General features: G+C 39.6%; 1 protein-coding gene across 1 annotated transcript in view; it reads right to left on the bottom strand.

Annotated features, from left to right (window-relative positions):
* AFF2 (ALF transcription elongation factor 2) overlaps positions 1–22394 on the bottom strand; it is a 336221-nt gene that overhangs the window by 53660 nt on the left and 260167 nt on the right. The window lies entirely within an intron of this gene.

Here is a 22394-nt window from a genome sequence, read left to right as displayed (position 1 = left end):
AATCAAACTCAGGGAAAAAAAAAAAAAAAGGAAAGTAAAAGACCCTGATTGTAGTGTTCAGTAATCACCCTGGGCCCAATGGGCTTGAAAGAAATCCTCTTTATTCAGTCACATCAGCTCCAGCTGCCTTTGCTGAACAGCAGATGAGCATCCTCAGCGCTCACCCCTCCACTGCTGGCAAAGCTGAATCACCCAAAGGCACTGCCCCAAGTAGAAGCCTGCAGAGGCCCCTGGCCTGCTCCTGTCTCACAGTCAGGCAGAGGTACTATTATAACTTATTTAGAGGGGTTTGTGCTCCACTGGTGATGTGGGAGGTTGTACCACAGACCTTCCCCCCCAGCAAGAGTTGAGAAGTGCAATCCTAATTAGCTCTTCTATGGAAAACATAGCAGAGCTCTTTAGGAATTGTCCCTCAGGATAACCTGACAAAAACAAATTCTTACTAAAATTGGCATTGCTACCTGTAAGAAAATGTCAAGCTCCCCTCCAAACACATTTACATTGGTCAAAATAAAATATTTTGCATTCATTTCCTCCACAATTCAATATTTTATACAACTGATATAAAAGCTTTGTGTAATCAGTTAAGCCTAGGGTGCACTATATGTTTCTGTTTCTTTGCTGTAAAAATTATCAGTTTTTCTGACTACACTAGAATTTTCCTCATTCTTTTGTATGACCAACAGCTCTCTGATTTTTCACATATATTCACAACCCCCCCAAAAAGAACATGGTAAGAGTTTCCAGGCTTTTCTCCACATCTGTGTTTTAAAAAGATGCAACTATAGTGAATGTCTTCTGCATGTTCAGGACATACATATTACACATATATGAGAACACCTAATACAACTATTCAATATAAGAAATCTTCAGCAAAATGTCTTCTTCCAAGCTCCTGTGCATTTCCCACAACAATTTACCAAATCCCAAGCAAAACTTCTTGTACTTCTTGTTCCTACAAGGATTTTTCATATGTCTAAATTTCAGCATCCAGGCTGGAAAGTTCTGAATTGTCTGACCAATACTGCAGAGACTTTTGAGGGGAAAAAGGCAAGTATGGAATGGATTCCTATTTCCCTGGACTAGACTTTACCAGGGTGGTTTCTCATGTTTTTTAAATGCAGAACACTGATGTAGTAAAATACAACCAGGGACATCCAGGATACCATTTATATCTTGTTAAATGCCTGCACATGTTCATGTCTAACTTTGCTGCACACATCCTCCATACTGATAGTTTGTCATAGATTCACATCCCACAGCACAGGGGGAATTCACCCTATAAATGCCCACGCTGTATCTCTTTGAGAGATGTTTCTTCCTTTCTGGCTGTGCTGACTGTTTGGGTAACAGATGTTGATCCTTGAAGCATCCCTGTCATCATCTGTATCAGCCTACACTGCACTGAACAGTATCGTTTGCATCTCAGAGGAAAGTAGTTTCAGGCTATTCACAAGTCAGCCAGACACTTCTCTACCAGTTATATTTGCTTCACATTTTAAAGACTTCTTTCAAAGACTGGTTGAAGAGCTGCATTTTGCAGAATGAGAAGTGTGAAGGTCCCTCTGTTGCTGCCTGGGCCACACGATGCGTGTAGGCATGTGTTCAACCACATTTGCTTGTTTCCACTTAGAACTTGACTACAACTGTATGTTGTGGAGGAACTGATCCAGCTCACATTAACTTGACTGAGAATTGGAGCTGATCCTAAGCTGTATCCCCAAAGTGCTGCTGCTCTGAAGTACAAAAAAAGTAATTAAAAAACACACCAAACTTCCATAACTTCCCAGGGAAGCATCACGCTCGTCCTTCAGTTCAGCTTTACCGAAAGTTAAGCTTTGTAAGAAGATCACCCCAAATCCTTCTGATACTGTCTTTAAAAGCAAATGTTATAATGAGAAATCTGTTTTAACTGGAATTCCTAACACTGAGCTAGAAAGACATTTTTTTGTTTGTTTGTTTTCAATAGGTTTCAATAGATTTTCAATAGGTATTTCCTCACTGAAGGTGAATTGCTTTGGATTTACACCAGTGTGACTCCTGGCCCTGCTCAGAGTCTAAATACTATGGTAAGCTTAGCTGAGTCAGACTTCAAAAGTAAGTAGAACTTTAAAAAAAATAAAAGTAATCTTTCATCCTGAGAATTAGTTCATTTACCCCCAAACAACAAACAGTCTTCACTCTATGTCTCATACCTCACTGCCTCAGCTGTTAGCCCTTCCTCTCATCTTGTCAGCTTTCTCTATTTCTGCAATGCTTTGGACCAAAATTCTCTGCTGGGGTAACTCCAAAGAAATCAACAGAGATATGCCAGAAAAGGGCATATCATGGGACAAACCCTTCACTGCTATAAAATGATGCTGATCTAATGAAGCAAATGGAGATTTGCTGCCCTACACCAGTTGAGGGCTGTGCATTACGTCTGTAATGACAGACTACCAGTGGCATCTGTGTCCCTTTACTTCCAGCCTGCAGATGATTTTAAGTTGCCAGCGGTATCTGCTGCTGTTGCTAAACATTGTGAACTTCTCTCACACTGGTTAGCCCAGCCAGCTCACCACCTGCAGCACTGCACTGACCTTGTTCCTTGTGGCTAACGGAGACCAATGGCCCTGTGCTAAGAGAATGCTCTGGCTACCCGCAGATCAGGACAAAGGATTTTCTAGTGGCATTTAATAATTAAGATTTCTTTTTTTTCTACTCTGCAACAAGAGACACTTCCAGAAGTGGTAGAGATGATGCACACCAGCCTCCTGCTCATTAATGCTCACTTGGGGAATGATAGAATTTGGCTTTGTCTCCGTAAGTCATGTTGAGAAATTTATTTCAGCAGCAGAGGTCATATAAGATGATAAAAATGGTACAAATCATGCAAAGGAAAAGAAGCTGCCTTAGCGTGATTCGAGTTTAAACGATGAATAAGGTTACTAATTAATTGGTAAAGTGCTATTTGTAATTGTCTCTCTCTGATAAATGGGTTAGAACAGATGTTTTAATGTGCATTTTTTCTCCTTGTTTCAGGCACAAGAATATGTGCAAAACTGGGGAGGGTGGGGGGGGGGGGGGAAATGAAGCAGTGATCCAGAAAGCAGACTCTGGGAGATAAACGGAGGGTTACATAAGACAAAAAAACCACCACAGTCACTGCCTGCAATTGAAATTGCCCAAAGAGCCCAATAACTTTCCCAATATGCGCAATAAATGATGACAGGAATGAAATGCATTGTTCATAAATGTAGATAAATAACGCCTAATCACTTCAAGCACTCATTCAGTGCTCTACAGCCTAGGATTTGAGCTGCTGAGGAGTGAATAGTAGTAGTTTAGGAAATCAAGAGAAGAATCAGTGTTAGCCTGATCCTGGGACAATGGCATGTCCCACTGGAGAGCTGTTGGAGGCCTGTTCTACTTCATGCCTGGTACCTGAGGTACTCCAGTGTGACAACAACTGAATCTACATGAAGAAGGGACTCTTTTGGCAATACTGCACAGCTGCAGGCAGCAAAAACTTCTTGTACTGCTACTGCTAGACAGCCTTGCAGTACTCCCAGATCTGGCAAGTTAGGTTTCCAGGGGTCAGGGTCAGGCATCTAGAAGGTAGCAGAGAAAAGGCAGCCTACAGGTTTTCACTCCATTATACAGATGTGAATTCTTGAGGACAACCACTTCTTGAAAATACTGTAATTAGAACTTCATCCTGCATAACTGCATCAATCTCCTGGATCTTGGATAGGTGCAAGAGGGGCAAAGATACGTCCCAGTCTCTAAACTGTGGAGAGCATCCCCAGCCATGAGAGTTACACATATGCACAGTTGTCTGGCTGTGCTCCCTGCCCTGGGCTTTCACCTCACCTATGGTGGTGGCAGCAAGGAAAATGGGAAGGTTCCCAAGTACATCACAGCATGTTAGCCCTCCGCCTCCTGGGTCCATGACTCACCACTGAGCCATCTCCCAGCGACACAACAAATAGGTATTACCAAAGGGTAAACAGCATCAGGCCTCTAGTCGTCAGGGCACTATGATTTGAAAAGAATTCTGCAACATCAATTCTTGTAACGGAGGCAATATGACTTTTCATTTGTCCAAAGTAATCTGATTGAGTGTAACACAGCTGCAATTTCATTTCCTATATCTTTATTAAAGCAGTGCCACTCTTTAAAGAGAAATGTAAGCAGAAGAACAAACAGAAACTCCTTTTATTGTCTACTGTTCTTAAAAAAAGGAAGCAAAGAAGCAGGTAGACTGGCTCCATATTAGCTTCTAATCAACCATGAATCACAAAGATTAAAACAAAAAAAATTAAGGCTTGTAACTGCAACCTAATTAAGTTTCCAACCATTGGAGAGATGGGTTTTTTTAAATCTGACCTGAGCCATTACAGTTAACCAGGGCATCTGTTAGCTCTTAGGGAAGGGCAGAAACGATGTATTAATTCAAAGAATTGGCCTGTAGAATTGAAAGGGCATGACAAAATGAATATTTTTTTTTTTAATGCATTTTTGGTATTCTTTTGCTTTGTGACATATGACTTGCTCTACTACTGTGCTGCACTGGGACACAATCATATTTTAAGAAATATGTAGTAATGTGATACCAAATATCTGCAACAGGGTGGCACGCTCAGGTGGCATTTGCTCACAGAAACATGCCTTTTAATGCTCTCAGTGCCTTTATTGCACATAAAGTATCAGAACTTGACTGACATAATATTATGAGAATACAGGAAGGCAAACCTCAAAAGATGCTCAGATTATTACTGACAAATGCCACTCTTTTGACTCCAACTCGCTCAGCAGTAAATGAACTAACGAAATGCTAATTGCTTTGAAGTTAATGAAGACTATATTGCTATTCAATAATTGCTGATTGTTTAGCTACTATGACTAAAGCTACCTCTTTCTAGCTGAGCGATGTAAGATGGCAGAAGTTCCACCTTTTACAAGTTTGAAATCCCTGTGGAATTGACCGAAAAAGCTGTAACCACAAATTGGTTTGCAATTTTCCTCTTTCTTCCCAGCAAGCTCTGTATGGTTATATTATAAGCCTTGCTTCAAACAAACTGCTTCTGACTTTTACGATCCTTTTGTGATCTAAATGGCTATCTCATAAGATATTCCGCTGCAGCTTCTTTTTCAATTGCTTTTACTGTGAAATGGCATTCTGGAGATTTCTGGGGACCATTTCACACTCTTATGGTATTGATTTGCTAAACCTGATGATAGGTTTATATTTAAGATGCAGTCTAGTATACGACCAAAGTGTAAAGCTTATGAAGAACAGATGCAGGACTTGCAATAGCTCCATCTTCTTGATGGGGTTTACCTCTTTAAAGAAGGTTAGTGTTTTATACTGAATTTTTGAGTGCAGGTTGCTATATGGACTGCGTTTCTAATTGTCTTGGAATGTTTCCATTACCTGTACTATGGTCACAGAAAATATATGGAGAAGATGACTACTAGTAACTTTTAAGTCTTCCCAACATAAGGTCAGAGCAAATACACAAAAGCACTTAGAAACCTAAATGGAAAAATGGATGTGAGATTTTTTTTCCCCAAGTTCTCACTTCCAAGGATGGCAGAGGACAGATTTTCTCCTGGGTACACTAGAAGGCTGACAAGAAAACTAACTACCTTGGGCTTCAGTGCTGGAGATAAGCACTTTAATTCTTTAAAGGACTGATCATTGTACTATGCTTATAGGCCAAGAAAAAATAATATCTAATGGAGGTGCCACATAAAAATGAGTCAGAAATGCTTTTAAGAAGAGAATGATGCTTAATGATCTATTGGGTCAAACCACAAGCCATGGCTCTACCTTAACCCTGGCAAACAGGAAATGAAGAGATGTACCCAGGTAAATGAGTTGAGGCAAAATACAACAATCAGGTATGCATAAAATGCAGTGAGGAACATCCAAAGAGCAGGTGAATGACCTGACAGAGCTTGGGAGTTGAGTTCCAGGACATTTTGTTTAGAAGATGAAGCAAAACAACTGCTGTAAATATGAATGGCATTATACACACACCCAAGTGACACACAACTGTGCTAGCATTCCTGGAAGGCATGTGAACTCCTGTTGGATGGTGCAAAAGCAGGACAGTGAGGGTGTGAGACAGCTTCCAGAGTGGAGGCAGTATTTACGTCTCTATATACCTCTATGCTGTCAGTTAGGGAGAGAAACCAAGCAATTCACTGCAGTGGAGAACACAGGACAAAGGAGTGGGGAATCCTTTCTCGTGCACACAGGACTTTTAGAGCAATGATCATTTGACTGTAGCACTATTATATGCTTTTTAAAAAATAAATTAAATGGCTCCTTTTAAAAGAGGAGTTGAAGCCCATAGGCTAGAACATATGTCCAGAACAATCTTCTATGTGTATTATTAGATGCATGGCTTTAGTCTTGAAATGTGCAGATAAATTTTGAAGTATGTGCATGAGTGATGATATGATTGTATATGACTGCTGAGTGAAGTCTAGATGAATTGCTTGTTGATATTAAACAAATGAAGAAATTCCTCTAGCAGCATCTGGAATAAGTGAAGATAACACTAGATAGAGCTGACCAGGGTCAGCTTTTGCTTACTCAACAACAATCTTGCGTGCCCATTTCTAAGTCTAGCCTGATGTTTGACTTCTCTCTGCTTCCAGCCACTTCCATTTTCTGACTTTGTTTTTGTATTCCTGTCTGTCAGTGGTGCAGGATCTGCACTACTCTTTTTAGCTTCATGTAGACTAGAAAGAAATTTGAGGTTTCCTCAATACAATTTTCAAGACAAAATAGGAACATATAAAACGAAAGAATTGCCAGCGCTGCAAGAACATTGACAGCGAGCAGTACTTCATGAAATTCATACGTGATGAGTTAGAAGATAGACAATCAGAGCTGCTGAGCCTTTAATTGCTGGGGTGGGACTTCAACATTTGCTGCAGTGAGGTTTTTGTGCATTTGTGTGGCTTGCTAAATGAAAGTTTCACCTATACACCAAAAAGCGGAAAAGTTCGTACCCTCCAGGATCTTCAGACTTCCCTAAGAAGTCCTGCAAGATGTGCAGCCATTTCAAGATTTTAAAGGGTTGATCCATTCTGGTAAGCTATCAATTATTGATCACATAAATTGCCTAAATCATCATCAGTATTATACCCCATTTTTAGTTATAGATCTGGTAGGAAACATCTGTCAAGACTAAAGCCTAACTACTGTCACAGCAGCTACCAATACACAAGGACACTTTACAATACCATTAACAGTCTGGAAGTTATCAAGTAACACCCATGTGAGTAGATGTGCAGGTATTTTGCGAGTACATAAAATGATCCTGATGAAGTGGAGATAGGAGCTGAAGAAACAGGGTGAAATTCAGTGTGAACAAGCACAAGGTACAACAGTTTATCAGAAAAATTCAACAGCAAAAATCCAAGGCAGAGAATGACCAGTGAGGTAGCTTTACAGAGAAAGATCAGCTGGTTATAAAGGATCACACCCTCAGCATTGGTCAATAGTATCAGGTGGTTGCAGAACAGGTAACCATTCTCTTGGCCTGAACAAACAGAAGTGTGGCTTGCAAAATATATGGCATAATTCTTCTGCTCTATATGACAGGTATGGTTTAAGTATCTGTTAACCCAAGATGGCTGTGGGCAAGCTGGGAAATAAAACTCTGCATTTTGCATCCCTCTTTGTAAAACAAACCCATGTTCTGTTTCTGGGATGGTACACGAGATATGGCTTTGTGCATCAAAGATGGAAATTACTGTCTGAAGCAGGAAGGTGCTTCTAGGTCTCCTCTATGGCATCTGCACTGATGCTAAGGAAGATTTCTGCTGAACAGTAATTAGAAAATTTTTGCATTAGCACCTAATATTTAATGCTTTTGAAATGTTCCTCTCATTGGTAGATATTGGCAAGGCAGTGTTCATTTGCCTTGTTTTATTTAAAACAAAAAATGTTGAAAAGCTTACCTATATGCCCTAAGGTCCTATAGATTTGGCACACTTCTATCTAGATATCCCTATCTGTCTGCCTGCCCGGCCATTGGTCTGTGGACACACAGATATGTATGAATGAGACCTACACCCCTGGATACACTGGAGACACCACTTTACAGTGTTCCTGTAAGACATCTAAACCTTTCAATTTACTTCTGGATCTCAGACATTTGTCAGCAGAATAAAATCTATGGTGCATTGAGATCTGTCTACCTACCTACCTACCTACCTACCTACCTACCTACCTACCTACCTACCTACCTACCTACCAATCTATGTATCTATCTATTTTTCATCATCAGTTTACTGCTTTTTAATATGAGCATCTTGGGCTGTTTGCAGTCAAAGAGATCTTTGTCCTCTACAGATTGGGTTATGTACAGCACTACAGGGCTGCAGAAGGCACATTTCAGAATAGTTCATTAAGGTACTGTACCCTCTGGATCAGCTAAGAATAAACTGAAAATAAAGTTGGCAAGAATTATTTTGGGATTTCCTCTGTGAAAAATTTCAACAACATCTTTAAAGCCTCAACCAAACATTCCCAAAGCAAATTAAGCAGATGACATTATCCTTCCCTCGTGACTTCATGCCCTGAAACATGAATGGAGACATTGCCAGAGTCAGGTTCCCAGCTTCAGTGAAGCTGAAGTGACTGAAAATCAGTGCTTGTCAGCAGAGTAAGAATAAACAATACTCTGCGGAGGAGGGACTCCACATCCTGATTGTGAGAACACCACTTTAGAAAGAAGCACACTATCTGTAACAGTAGGAAAGCAATTTGGACTACCAACCTGCAAACTTTGTTCAACATAGCTCACATGTAAGAGCCTCTTTCTTCCTAATGTCTTTGTCTGGATATACTGGCTGTCGTTCTTATTTTATGGAATCACACTCTAATTATGCTTCTTAAAACAAAGACAGAGCATAAAAAGTTTACCTTTAGGAGTAAAAAATGTTATGCAAATACATCAAGAGGAGATTGAATACTCCAAAATATACAATGGTATTTTACTATGGCTATTCTAGAGAAACATTTGTAATACACAGGCTACTTTTCAATGTTGGTATCAATATCAAAAGACTGGAAAATCTTAAAACACTGAAAGGCCATCTGTGCATGCTAGCTACTGCCAAATTTGCAACTGTGGTTTCTTCCCTGTTAATTCCATATTTTTCTGATAGATTAATGGGTACCATTTATCCAGAATAAATAAATGTGGAAGGCCCGCCTTCCCCCTTCACTGCGCCTCATCATTTTACTGATTTCCACCAGACCACTGAGCACATTAATGCAACTGAGCCACTGTCAGGATTCAGAAATTATCACATTTGCTGGAGAAGGAATGCTTGGCATTGCCAGTTTCTTTACAGACTAAAGATCCTTGAAGTTAAAAAGAAATATCTTCAGACAACTCCAGACTACAAACACCACAGACAAACTGCAGCTGAAGGAATATTCTTTCCTTTCCCTGACTTAAATGTAACCTATGTGCAGAAAAGAATAGATATTTTACACACACTACTACTGTTTCACTATGTGCATTCATCCTGTTAGTGAGAGGCATGTCAGACACATATATTTAGATTTCTCTCTTGCTAATTTATGCCAGCTAGTGTAAAATTATAGGGTTGAGAATAAAGTTGCAGAATCAAACCTTTATATGGGCTTTGAAGGAAAATTTTGTACTATATACAGTAGCACTCCCACAATCCACAATTTGCTAATCATTCCACTTAGTAATTTGCATTCCTGCATGCACACACATGCATTCACAAACATACATACTTCACAGGTTTAATGAGAGAGACATATTTCAATGAGTCCCCATAATATCCAGCTTAGATTGATTTCTATGAAATGTATTCATGTAGCTGTGCTACCACATATCTAATAGTGTGTTTAATCTACAAAAGTCTAACTACATATAGCTAACACATTATCTGCCACTTGGATGATTTCATTGTGTGCTCACAGGGTGCTAATTGCAAACTGAGAATGCAAATAGTACATAATCTTGTTAAACACATTTCTTTAAGAGAAACAGATATGCCTTAGCTATGTGTCTGCTGTCCCCATCCACTTCAGCTCTAGGTTTTGCTAAGAGGTATAAGCCAATAAAGCCTGTTGGTACATTTGCTGCCATATCTTATCCTGAATGACATTATCATGACATAGTATATCTATATATATATACATATACATAAAATAAGGACTGGGCATCCCATTGGCAAGATACAAGCAATGGCACATACCAAGGGAAGCATGCATTCCATAGATTTTTAGGAGCTGGGCAGAAGACTGCAGCTGTACAAATTTTGACAGGAATGTCTGCTGAACTTCTCTGCTACTTTCTTAAGAGCCAGTTGTTTCTCTTTCTTTGCAAACACACATCAGGTTAAAAACAAAGCCTAGAAATTCTTCCAAGTGAAGGAGGAAGTTAGGAGCAGCACTAACTCCCTATTCCTGAGAGACAGAAAAGGAAGGCAGAGCAGCACATCTTCACCTTCAGCCCAAAAGGCAAGCAGACAAGACATTTTGGTTGTATTTCCCATTAAGTGGTTTCCCACTGCTTAACATGCTATTGTTTCTAGTGAGCTAAATCAATAATAAGAAGGTTAAATTAACCTAGAAGAAATTATTATAACAATCAAGTGAAAAATGTAATCTTCTCTCCAAGATGCTCTTCTGGATTTTATTTATTTATTTTTTTTTTTAATACATACAAGAAGAGGTTGTCCTTTTCCTTACCTGTTCCAGACAACTTTTGAAAGCCTGGACTTTATTGGTAACCCATTTGTTTCATCTCCATTGCTTGGAACACTGTGCTGTTTTCTTAATTTTTGCACATATAAAATGACTGGGTTTGAGGCAAGTTCTTTAGATATACACCAGCAAGCTCAATCATATATATCCATAAATTCATGAGAATTCATGACTAATTATTACTTAAGTAATAAACTCTGAGATTAGTTAAGTGAAAGCTTAATGGGGCTTAGAGGGACTTAAGCAGTTGATGAAGTATTTTCTGAAACAGGGTTATTTCCTGAAGACCATTTCTGGCTTTTAAAACCCCCACTGGGTCCAAAGTGACAAGCACCCAATGACAACATTTGAGAACTTAGAGAAATAATGTATTCACAGCCTTAGAAACACACTGACTGCACCTGCTTGTTCATGCACATAGTGGCAATGTCATCATTTTGAAAGGAACTGGTTATTCAGTTAAACAAATATATCAAAGGCTAGAAAGAAGAAGAAGAAGACAAAATTCAACAACCCAGAAGGCAGTTTAAAAAAAAAAAAGAATTAAAGTCTGTCAAAACCCCATAGAAGTCCTCAGTTATAGCTTATCCAAGATTTTATGGAGAGAAAAAAAGCTTTGACTCCTTTGAGCCAATCCTGTTTACAGTTGCTGCAATGAAAATTCTAATTTTGTGCTCTAATGAACACAAAACGATCCATAGTCAACCTTGGCAAAACTTATAATGACTGTGTAATTGAAGTGACTTTGTCACATTAAAAAAAGTATTTCACCAAATTGGAGGAAACTGCCAAGAAATAAACCTATGGGATGGGCAGTCTTGGATATGTGATACAGACAGCCACATCATCTTTGCTGCTTGGTAAACGTGGGGCTTATAAAGCTGTGAGACAGTCAGCTGCAGTTGCTTTTCTTACAGCATATTAAGGCTAATTGTGAATTACACAGCAGGAGCTTCATTGTGAATGTAAGACCCAGAATTTACTTTTAATATCCACTGCTTGTGCCGTTAATGCTGTCTGGCACGACTTGCATGCATGGGAGATGTTATATGGTAAACCTCCAGGTGAATCTCAATGTACAGGTTGTGTGACACAGGTTGACTTTCAAAGAGTTTCTCCATTTTGGAAGTGTTATGGAGAAGGGGTACCAAAGACCAAACTGAGATCATAGCCCTTTTGGGCTTCAAGCACCAGCATGGGTAGAAGACTCCCCAAGACACCAGTTATCTCCAGAAATATCCCTGACAGAACTGGCAGACGTTTGACTCGCAGGCTTATGTTCACCCTGACAAATGTTCTGGGCTGCTTACACTTTGAGTTTCTCTCCCCCCTTCCCTATTCCCTGAGGTCCAGGAGGGCAGGTCTTCCAGTGGGCAAAGCACTTGTCTCTGTCCACCTGCCTGAACAGACAACTCTTCACTGCCCAGGGACAGGGGCTGAGGCAATGGAGAGAAGCTAAATACCATGAAAGGAGCAGCTCTCTGTCAGCAAAACATGTTAGTATTCAACAGCTGATGTGCTGAAACACAGAGGGATCAGTCCAAATTTTCCTCTGATACACTCACATAGAACTCCACTTAGAACCTGGCTTTAAATATGACAGTTTAAGCTTCAATTACGATTGAACACATATTTTATATTTACTTAGCACAAAAATGACTTCAGCAAGCACCTAGGTAAGTCCTGTAAAGAATGCAGATACCATCCCCAAATGCAGTGCCTAAGTGTTGGTTTTTTCCTGAGTACTCCTGAATAACCTGAGGATTGGGCACCTAAGCATCTTCAGGAGAAATAAATAAATAATCCCTCTCTATTTTCATTGTCTAAGATTTTTTTCCAGAGATCACTATTTCAGAACAGTTTTCACAGTGCTCTTTCACTTGAAAGACAAATCTGATTCAACATGAAGTTCCATTACAAAGAAACTGTTCCATATGATGACACTGGTTATTGAAAATTGAAATGAAGAGAGAGGAAGCTAACACCAACTTGTATAAAATTCTGCTGTCTTTGAGTGACACAAGGAACTCAATAAATCTAATCATCAAAGTGAAGTCCATTGGGAACCGAACTACAGTTGTGTTGCAGAAGGTTGCTACTTGATTGCTAAACCCAAAAGTGCTAAGCCATATGCCACTTATTTCTGTGTCTAAATAGCTTACTATGATTGATACTGAGGGTGCCTCTCATTTTCACAGTGAAATAATCATGAAGACAACAGGAATTAGGAAACAAGAGTATACAGATTCTTTTTACATACCTAATTTTTAACCCTGTCATTTCCTGGAGCTTAATAGAATTTATTCTTTAATAGATTCAGCCCATGCTCCTCTTTTCCCTGGCAAAACACTAGCTTTTGCACAGACCTTTGGTTACAAGCTGCATTCAGTTTTGTTTTTTTCTCTTGCTACTGTTGGTATGTGGCCAGACAAGCCTGATTATAAGGGCTCGGTGTTGGCCTTGAGTGTAAAAAATTTTCCTGCTTTCTTTAGAAAGATTTTTTCCACCGAACTTGTGCCAATCTCCTTGATTTTTCTTCCTTGCTCATCTGTCTCTCTGAATCAGCCTTTCCCTCTGTGCTCCTCCAGCCTCCTCACACTCAAAGTCACTCCAAGGTCAGCAGAGGGCCTTGGTACGTGGGTGCTCCACGTGTCCCTCCTCCCAGCTGGAGGCAAAACGCGCTCTGTTTACAATATGCTCAGTTTCCACTTGACAAGGCCTGGAAGCCGCTACATATATCTGAACTTAGGTCCCACAGTTAGAGAGAGCACAGCACTGTCAAGATATGGTCCACTTCTGCAATTAAAGATCGAGCAATCTGGCAGGGTCTGATGAATGAGCTGATGCTTGAACATACATTACATCTGTAATGCAAGAGTTATGTGAGTCTACGCAGCCTCCATATACAACACAAAACAAAAATCAGCTCCGACATTACAAGCACCCTTGCTCCAGCTACGCTTAATCTCTTCTTTCATCCATGATCTTTGCAAGTCACATAGCATTATGGTAAAGTGTTCTGCACTTAAAGGAATATCTGCAGCTTCCCTGACACTATTAATAAAAATATTTAATGCTCTTGTTAGGAGGCACAATTTGATTACTGAACTGTTATCCAACAAATCCTGAAAACAATTCAAAGTAAATTTCCCTAATATGTCTATTTTTCTATCCTGCCAGAAGGGTTGCTAATGAATTTGCTGCTTGAATGCACAGACAGATTGGGAACTATAACTGTGCTGGCCTGGGCAACATGGCACTGGCACCAAAAACCTATTTGTACCCATGCAAAGTTCTCTCTAGAGTATGTCTCTCATCCAGAGGTGATTTTCCAATAAAATCAGCCTCGATTATTGCAAGCGCAGGAGCAATCCCTGAGGGAGTATATCAGGCAATTCAATACTAGGAAATGTTGTACTAGGCAAAATTAACCTTGTAGCAGTGTTATTTCCTGAAACATTATCTAGCTTTTGCCTTTCTTTCGTATTCATCGATCCTAAATGACTGGACTTTTTTTTCTCCTTCTCTTACTTAGCACAAGATCATTATTTTTTTGTACTGGTGTAAAAAACCCCAATAAGTGCTTGAAAGACACTTGTGTTTCTTTTATTTCACTTAATCAGTGCCAATACAAAGGACCATTTGCTGTATGGCAGGCACTTTTGGTACATAAAAGGTCATACCAAGCAGGACCATCTTTATTTGATTGCATTTTTGAGACCCCACAAGGTGGAGGAAGCCTATTAGGTATACTACCATGAGGCCAAAAGTCAGGAATTTAAGGAAATGTATTTCTTCTCACACCAAGGTAAAACTGGGAGAAATGTCAGTAGAACTAGTGGAGTTTTGCTGTCCAAAGAGGGCAGACACAAGCCCATAGAATTCAAAGACACTATTGTCAATCTCAGTTAAGTGTCATTGCCTGATAGCTTTATCCAACACCTCTCACCAGGCTCTCCAATGCAAAAATCTTCACCTGACAGTGTCTAGCACATGGTAGAACCCTAATAATCCATACAATTGTATATGTAACAGTGAAATTCAGAAGTATGAGATCTGAAGGCTGGTTCCTATACGCTGGATTGAGCCAGTTGTACTGAAAACAAATGAACAGGTACCCCCATTTATATTAGGATCAGGCCTTTTCTTCAATTTTGCTAGCATTTGTTGCTTGGTTGCAATATCTTAATGGCACAGAAGGGCACTTTTAAAGCACTAATTTAAAAAAGATCACAGGTAGCTAGAAAACAGCTGCTACTTAATACAATGCCCAAAGCAAACACTTAGAAGAACTGTTTGGATAAATACTAAGTAACCTTAAAGGAAAAATAATAACCAGAATGCCAAATAGAAAACCTAAAGTGGTCAAAACCACAGCATGAGTGAGGAAGAATAGGTAATCCTTTGGGCAAGAGCAGATACACGCTAAAACTGGAAAAAATATTGACCTTAATTGTTTTTCTGTCTAAAGGAGGAATCGGGGGGGGGGGGGGGGGGGGGGGGGGAGGGGAGGGAATAAAAATAAAGGTTTTGTTTGGTTCAAATTTCCAGTCTTTCATAATGTTTACAAATTGACCTAAGTCTCATCTTGACAAGCTATATCACAATGAAAGTGTAAAAATGCTCTTTTGAAAAACAACAAAAGGGACCCAGCTATAATGAAAAAAACATAAATAATTGTTTTTCTTCTTCTGCAAGACTCCTGGAAAATTTTACATAAATGCATGATTAGCTTTGGTCAGTTGGCACATATATGTCCCTGCGAATAAAAATACACAAAAGAAAAGGCTTCTCTAGCTGTCTGATGTTCTGTGGTGGCTACTGAGCAACATGCCTGGCTTGGCAGCTGAGGGGCGCCTCATGGCTGGATACAGCCAGCGGTGCTTGGTATTGATGGTGCACGCTCAGATTTGTAAGAGATTAGATGAATGAGCTCTCAGAGTCTGTTCATCTCATTGTCTTGTAAGCAAACATTGTGCACTACACAGGACGTGTGGTAATTTAACCATCTACTATAAATTATACAATCAAGTCGGAAGCGTTTCACTATAAAAATGTATTACACTCATTTGAAAAATGTGTTCTCTCTAGGTACCTGTTGTGGTAGTAGCTAAAACCCTTAATAAAGCACAAACTATTTTATATTTCAGGACCTAGCCAATGTGACTCATTTGTACAGTTTTAAGTCCAAACAAACTGCTAGTCAACTAAATTATAACTTATTACCACAGGCTACAGACTTTTAATACATTCTGCGGTTGGAACAGGACTGATTTACTGTTTTGGGCTCTGCCAGAAGTTATCATGCATCATTTCCCTAGAAATAAAAATAGCCCTACTGTGGTTATCCTTTGGACTGATAAAAATATATCTAACATGATGTGTCAGAGGAACAAATTCAGAAAATAAAGGTAAAATATTAAATAGACTTATTATTTTATATCTAAAGTACTACATCTTCCAGCTTCTGTGATGACTTTGGAGTAAAGCAGGAGATACTGCAGAAAGGAAAAAAAAAGATCTAAAGGAGCAGTTGAGCTCTGATAAAACCACATGGGGACAGCTGAATTGTCAGAGCTTTGCAAGAGTCAAAATTTACATAAAAATCAGTATTTAGGGATTAATGCGATATAATCAAAAAGGATTTAATATGTGCATTTCTTTGCCAACAGTTTAAAAGCAGCACTTCTATAATCCATTTCCAACACTAACCTTTAACTTGTAAGAGTAAAATAATCCTTTGCAACATTTCTAGAGTTCACATTCTGCTGAGGAAACACACACACACACACACACACACACACACCCCCCCAGTAAAACTCACTGGAAACCAACAGTAGCACATATGTACCAGCCTTCATAGCGACACTCCAGCTGCTGACCCCGTTGTGAGTACTGCAGCTTCAGGCTCTACCATGTGGCCCAACCTGCAGAATCAGTGGTGTTTGGAGGGTTTATGGCACAATAAAAGGATCCCACTGGCCAAACTCTGTACCTGTGTAGATGCCTAACTGGAAAGACTAGGAGGATCAGAGGCTAAAGAACATTGACTATAATTGCCTGTAAGCGGGCTTTTTCCCTGGATTTCTACTGGGGATTTGAGTGCTTTCACATGCTAGACTTAAAGTATTAAAACATAAATATGAATGGATTTCTTTGAGAAATGAATATGGGCAGGCAGTTTAGGCACTATGTTGTAATGGATTTTTAGAACTAATTGAATCGGTGCTGGCTGATTTAGTAGTACACCAGAAACAGTCTGAGGAGAAACAAAAGGAAGGCTTCCCAGAGAGGTTGTGAGCCTCCTTCTCTAGAGACTTTCACAACCTGCCTGGATGTGTTCCTGTGTGACCTACCCTAGGTGATCCGTCTCTGGCATGGGGGGTGGACCAGATGGTCTCCAGAGGTCCCTTCCAACCCCTAACATTCTGTGATTCATATGATTCTATGAAGGTTTAGAAGCAAAGACTAACAGGTGGTGGTGTGGAAATTGCTTGGGTGTTTTACTGAGAATGAGAGTTATAGTTCGAAGTGGTGTAAGTCCTTCAGTAAGTATCCTTTAGGTACACACACACACACATAGGAAACTATGGTCCATAGGTGCCTATGAATGTATGTACATTATATACACATATTTACACATACATATGTGTATATATGGCCATCCTCCCATACTATTACCCATGAATGGGAGGCTTTTTCAGTCCAGAGATGACACTATATTTTTGGTCTTTTCTTGAATACAGGACAGGAGGTATCCTGCTGTGGAAGAGAGCCCAGCCTGCCTACCAACACCACCCCACCCCTTTCATGACTCTCTTGGTTACAAGTGCCTGATTTGACTGGTTACAAACAAACCAACCTCCAGACCTAGCGCACTAGCTTGCACTTCTGCCAATGGGAGCAAAAGCTGTTTATGGTTACTGCTATTACAGTGCACATTAACTGACCCTCTGAGGCTGACCTGCTTGCCCTCCCGCTTAGTGAGTCAATAAGAAAATCCTCTGGCTTTGCATGACTTGCTGAGACCTCAGACCTTCCATGCAGAATAAGGTCTATCCAGGGAGGGAAAAACAAGGTGCCACTCCAGCTGGTAAAACAAAGATATTTTTAAAGTGCAGTCAGTAGAAACAGTCACTCCTATTCCATGTATAATCAAGGATGAAAAGGCCATGAAAAATACCACTGCGCTTTGCAAATGAGAGGTCAATTGAAATGTCAAGATATCAAATGTTAATGGATTGCATTTCCAGTGATGGTTGGGACAGAAAACCATACCAAGTCAAGCCAGATGCCCTTCTGAGGAGAAGATTAGTTTTATGGCAGGAAAAGACAATAAACACCAGAAGTCTTTCTAGTTAACAAACTTGTGGCTGACAGAAAACAAATATATTTTGAAAATATAAAAAGCAGCGGGATTTTAACACAAGCTGTAATCCCAAACATGTATCTGGAAGTCATTAAATCTACAGCAAATTTAAGCATATGCAGGTGTTTGGGGGAAATGCCATTCTTTCTACTGAAGATTGTTAAAGGCACTATAAAAAGAAGAGAGTATAAAGGACACTCAAGGAAGGCAATGTTTTCTTCCCTGAAGCAAGAAGTCAATTCCAATATTCTCACAGTGCTACAGCAGTTCGTGGACTACACAGACTACTCTTAAAAGCATTCATTTTCCACTTTAAAAATCTCATTTCTCTCTTACAAAACTCTCATAATTTTTGTGTTGGACAACATCAGGTTTTAGCCAAATAATTCTTTCTCCTCCCAAAGCCTTCCAAGCAATCAGTTTGGCCACGTTTATAAAGGAAGAGCTCTAAACTGGAGCATCTGTTTAGAGTGACATTTTATCTAGTCCTTAGACAGAAGGGCATTGCCACACAAAGAACTCATCTCCTTAATATGGAAAACAGTGAAAAGAAACTAGTTATCTTCCTAAGCACTCTCTCTGCCTGCCTATTAGACACACAGCCTTCCTTTCCCAGTTGCAGACTTGCCTCACATCTTTATCAGCTCATGGGTGGGCTCACACACTTAAAGGGGAAACAACATCATTAGTGTCTTTTGAGTAGGAAGGTTCCTTGGTGTATAAGACAGAGATATGCAATATCAGGAATGAAGAATAGAGAGTAATCATTTGCTCTTTTGTGAAAGAATAACTGTTTGTGTATATTCCAGTGAACAGGCGAGGAAAAGGGTTCAAAATAACCAAAAGGCAGTAATTTTTTTCCCCACACTTCAATGCCACAGGAAATTGAGGGGACAACAGATTTCAAGAGATTTTGCATGGAGGGCAAGTATATTGGCACTTCATAAACACAGGATGTGCAGCTACCAAAGTGCAAAATTCTGCATGCAGGAAGGTGGGAGGATTCTCCCTGTGGAGGATACCGCTGTAATTGGTGTTCTTCTTCCCACCACCTTCTGCCACTGGGAGCAATATAGCACTGGGTTGGTTGACTTTCAGCCTACATTAATGTACAAGCTGTCAAGTCAAGTGTATTTGTACTTGAGAGTGAGGCCTAATTCTGACTGTGCCTGTATCTGAGGGGATCCTGCAGCTCAACCCACTAGAAAAGGCAAGCGATATGGTAGAAGTCAACATGAACATGATTCTTCTAAGCTCTATGCTGATAAGGGCTCCCATTGCCTACTCAAGTCTGGAAAAAAATCTGGAAAGAATTACCATCACTTGGGTTTCAGAACAAAGCTGTTACTGAATTTTTGTGATACTGCTCTTCTCCCTCCCTTCCAACAAATCACAAGGTATACAGCAGATTTTTCCATCTGGATGTGTCCCAATCCAAAACCTTTTTTCATGTAACAGCTATTTAGAAACCATAAACCCTCCACACAGTAAACTTGGTTAGGTCACGTTACGGCTTTCAGACTCAAGGATAGGAACAACATGATAAGGACCAGCAAGTAAGTGAAAAAAGTAACTCAGGCTTTGCATCCAGGACATCCCTTTTCTGCTACAGACTCTCAATGTGACTATGGATAAAACCAAAGGGGAAAAGCAAGTGCTTCTTATATGACAAGGGCAGAAGAGGATACATAGGTTAAATTTAATGGATTCTGCAGTTACGGAGGCCACCTTGGTGCCGCATACAGACAGAAAAGGGTCTTATGTCTCTGGAAACGCAACTGCACCATATCCAACACAAAAAAACCCCCACCATTCTGCAGACAAAGAGACTTAGCTATTTTCTGTGTGCTTATTTATAGTAGTATTCTGTCAAATGATGCTACCAATACATAAAGATGAGGTCCTATGGATTTTGCATTTTGCAGTGCTATAAGCAACACAGAAATGAGATCAAGCCTTCTGAAGAAGGCTGCCTGTATCTACCTTGGCCACCCGGAAATTCATACTGGGCACCTATAGATGCTCAGACATTAAGAAATCAGCTATTATTTGGCTGCCTTACTGAACTGCAGCAAAGAAACTTTATTGTTTTTTTTCTGCCCATAACTGTTAAGTGGTAGAGGGATTCAACAACCCCCCACACCCCCAAAAAAAACCACAAAACCCAACACCACAAACCCCTCAAAACAGCAACCACCACCAACCAACCAACAATACCCCAGAAAACCCAAAATCCATCCCACAACCCAGTAAGCTTCCTCCTGGACATTAGACAAGTAACACTAATAAACTAACCAATGAAAATGAACTAGACCTTTTCTACTGAAACATTTGTCACACTCCTAAACTAATACATGAAATGGTAGCATTATTAGACTCTGTCCAAGGACTCTATATAAATGAGAGTCTTTAAAAGGCAATGATTTCTGATTCCAGCTTTGAGACACGAGATCTATGTCAGCACAACGTAAGAACAGGGAAAAATTTAATGCTAATGACAACTGCTAATATTTTATATATATATTTATATATGTTAAAAAATATATATATTGTAGCAGATGTCAAAGGCAGTTAGTTTCAACTCAACTTATTAGTGCATGGCTTTTAGCCAAAAGCAATTCACATTTGCAGAAGTGTACTATCACATATGTCTTAATATCAGAAATGTGTTTTTAAAAATGTATGTGATAAGTCACATATGGTAGAAGGAATCTGTACAGCTTTCAGCCCTTATGACAATGGAAGCTACTAACTTTATTTTGCATAGCTGAAGAACATTAAAATTCAAGTGAAATTCTCTTTGACATTTGAGAGCTACAAAAGCAACGACTAAAAGCTAGACAAGTCTGAACTGTAGTAAGTGTGGCTGTGACACATATAAATGCAATCCATATCTACTACTGCTATCTTAAAGACACTATTCTTACTTTTGTCCTGAGACATAATATTTTAGCAGCAATCATAACTGTTTACAGGTATCTTAAGTACCTACACTGTCACTGAGAAATGCTGGGCAGATTTTTCAGCTGTTTTGTTACACAGAGTGTAATTAGTATGTATAATGGATTCCCTAGGGTACTAATAGAAGCTGCCACTATGAACATAGTCAAAGAGAAGTTAAACAACCAGTTGGGGGAAACATGACAGGGTGAAATATGCACACATGTAGGTGGAAAGCCTGTCCATCTGGCCTTCTTCCATTCCACAATGTTACACTTACTCAAGTCCCATAAAGGAACCTAAATAACCCTTTCCCCTCACTCCCAAGTCCTTCTGGTGGATAATTGAGCATTAGTGCTACATACACAGTGCTTAATAAATACAAGGATCAGTATCTCTATTATATGTGGGAAAACTCAATTCAGAGAATTTGACTCAAAATATTTAAAAAAGTAAATGAATGATAAATGATTACTTTAGAGTTGTTCCATAGTACTCTCATCACCTTGCATTTCATGGCTTCTCTAGAATGTGAGGTATAAACACAGCCCATTTTATACTCATTGTTAAACAAGCACCAGCTAACAACGGCTTTAATTCAGCTTGCACTGAATCTGAACTGGCCCTATAGGCAAGAAAGGTCCCTTGTCTTATTAGAAGTTTCATGTGCCGTCAGGTTCCTGTTGAACCCTGTTTCTAATTTTTATCAGATTGAATGAAACACAGAGTGATTTATGAATACCTTGCATCTTGCCTGAGCTCTCCAAGGAGTGTTCATATGCACTTTGTGTTCACTTTAGAAGGTGACTATATGTGATGGAAGCCAGTTGAGAAGAACAACTTTATTCTTTTGTTATGTGTACTGAACCACGACGATTTGTGAGTCCTCTCAGTGCCTATCCTCACAAATACAAACCCACTCCAGTCCAAAAGCCAGCATCATCAGCAAACTACTATAAAAATATTTCCTCTGTCTGTAACAGGAATATACAGTTACTGGGACTTAGTTAAACTGCAATGATCACCTACTGAAGCTAAAAATCTGTGTTTTATGGGTACATAAGAGCCCATTAAGACTGAAGTATTCATTATTTAAGCAGAATCACTGATTGCTGGTAGCGTTAGCTAAAAAAGCCTTTTCTCAAAGAGCCAGGACATCTATATAGCAACTTTCTTAATTCAATGATATATGGTTGAGTGTTGCTGCTAGTGCCCTAAGATTTAAGAACTTCTCATAAAATGCCCTGGAAATTGCTCCCTGGTAGCTTGCTCATCCTTCACAGAGCCCAGCTGTAAAGAGCAGAAACATACGTGTGTGTATGGTGTGTG

Source organism: Dryobates pubescens, chromosome 18, assembly GCF_014839835.1.
Source record: "Dryobates pubescens isolate bDryPub1 chromosome 18, bDryPub1.pri, whole genome shotgun sequence".
Lineage (NCBI taxonomy): Eukaryota > Metazoa > Chordata > Aves > Piciformes > Picidae > Dryobates > Dryobates pubescens.
The sequence above is the reverse complement of the archived record's forward strand: the minus strand, read 5'-3'. Positions and strand labels throughout refer to the sequence as shown.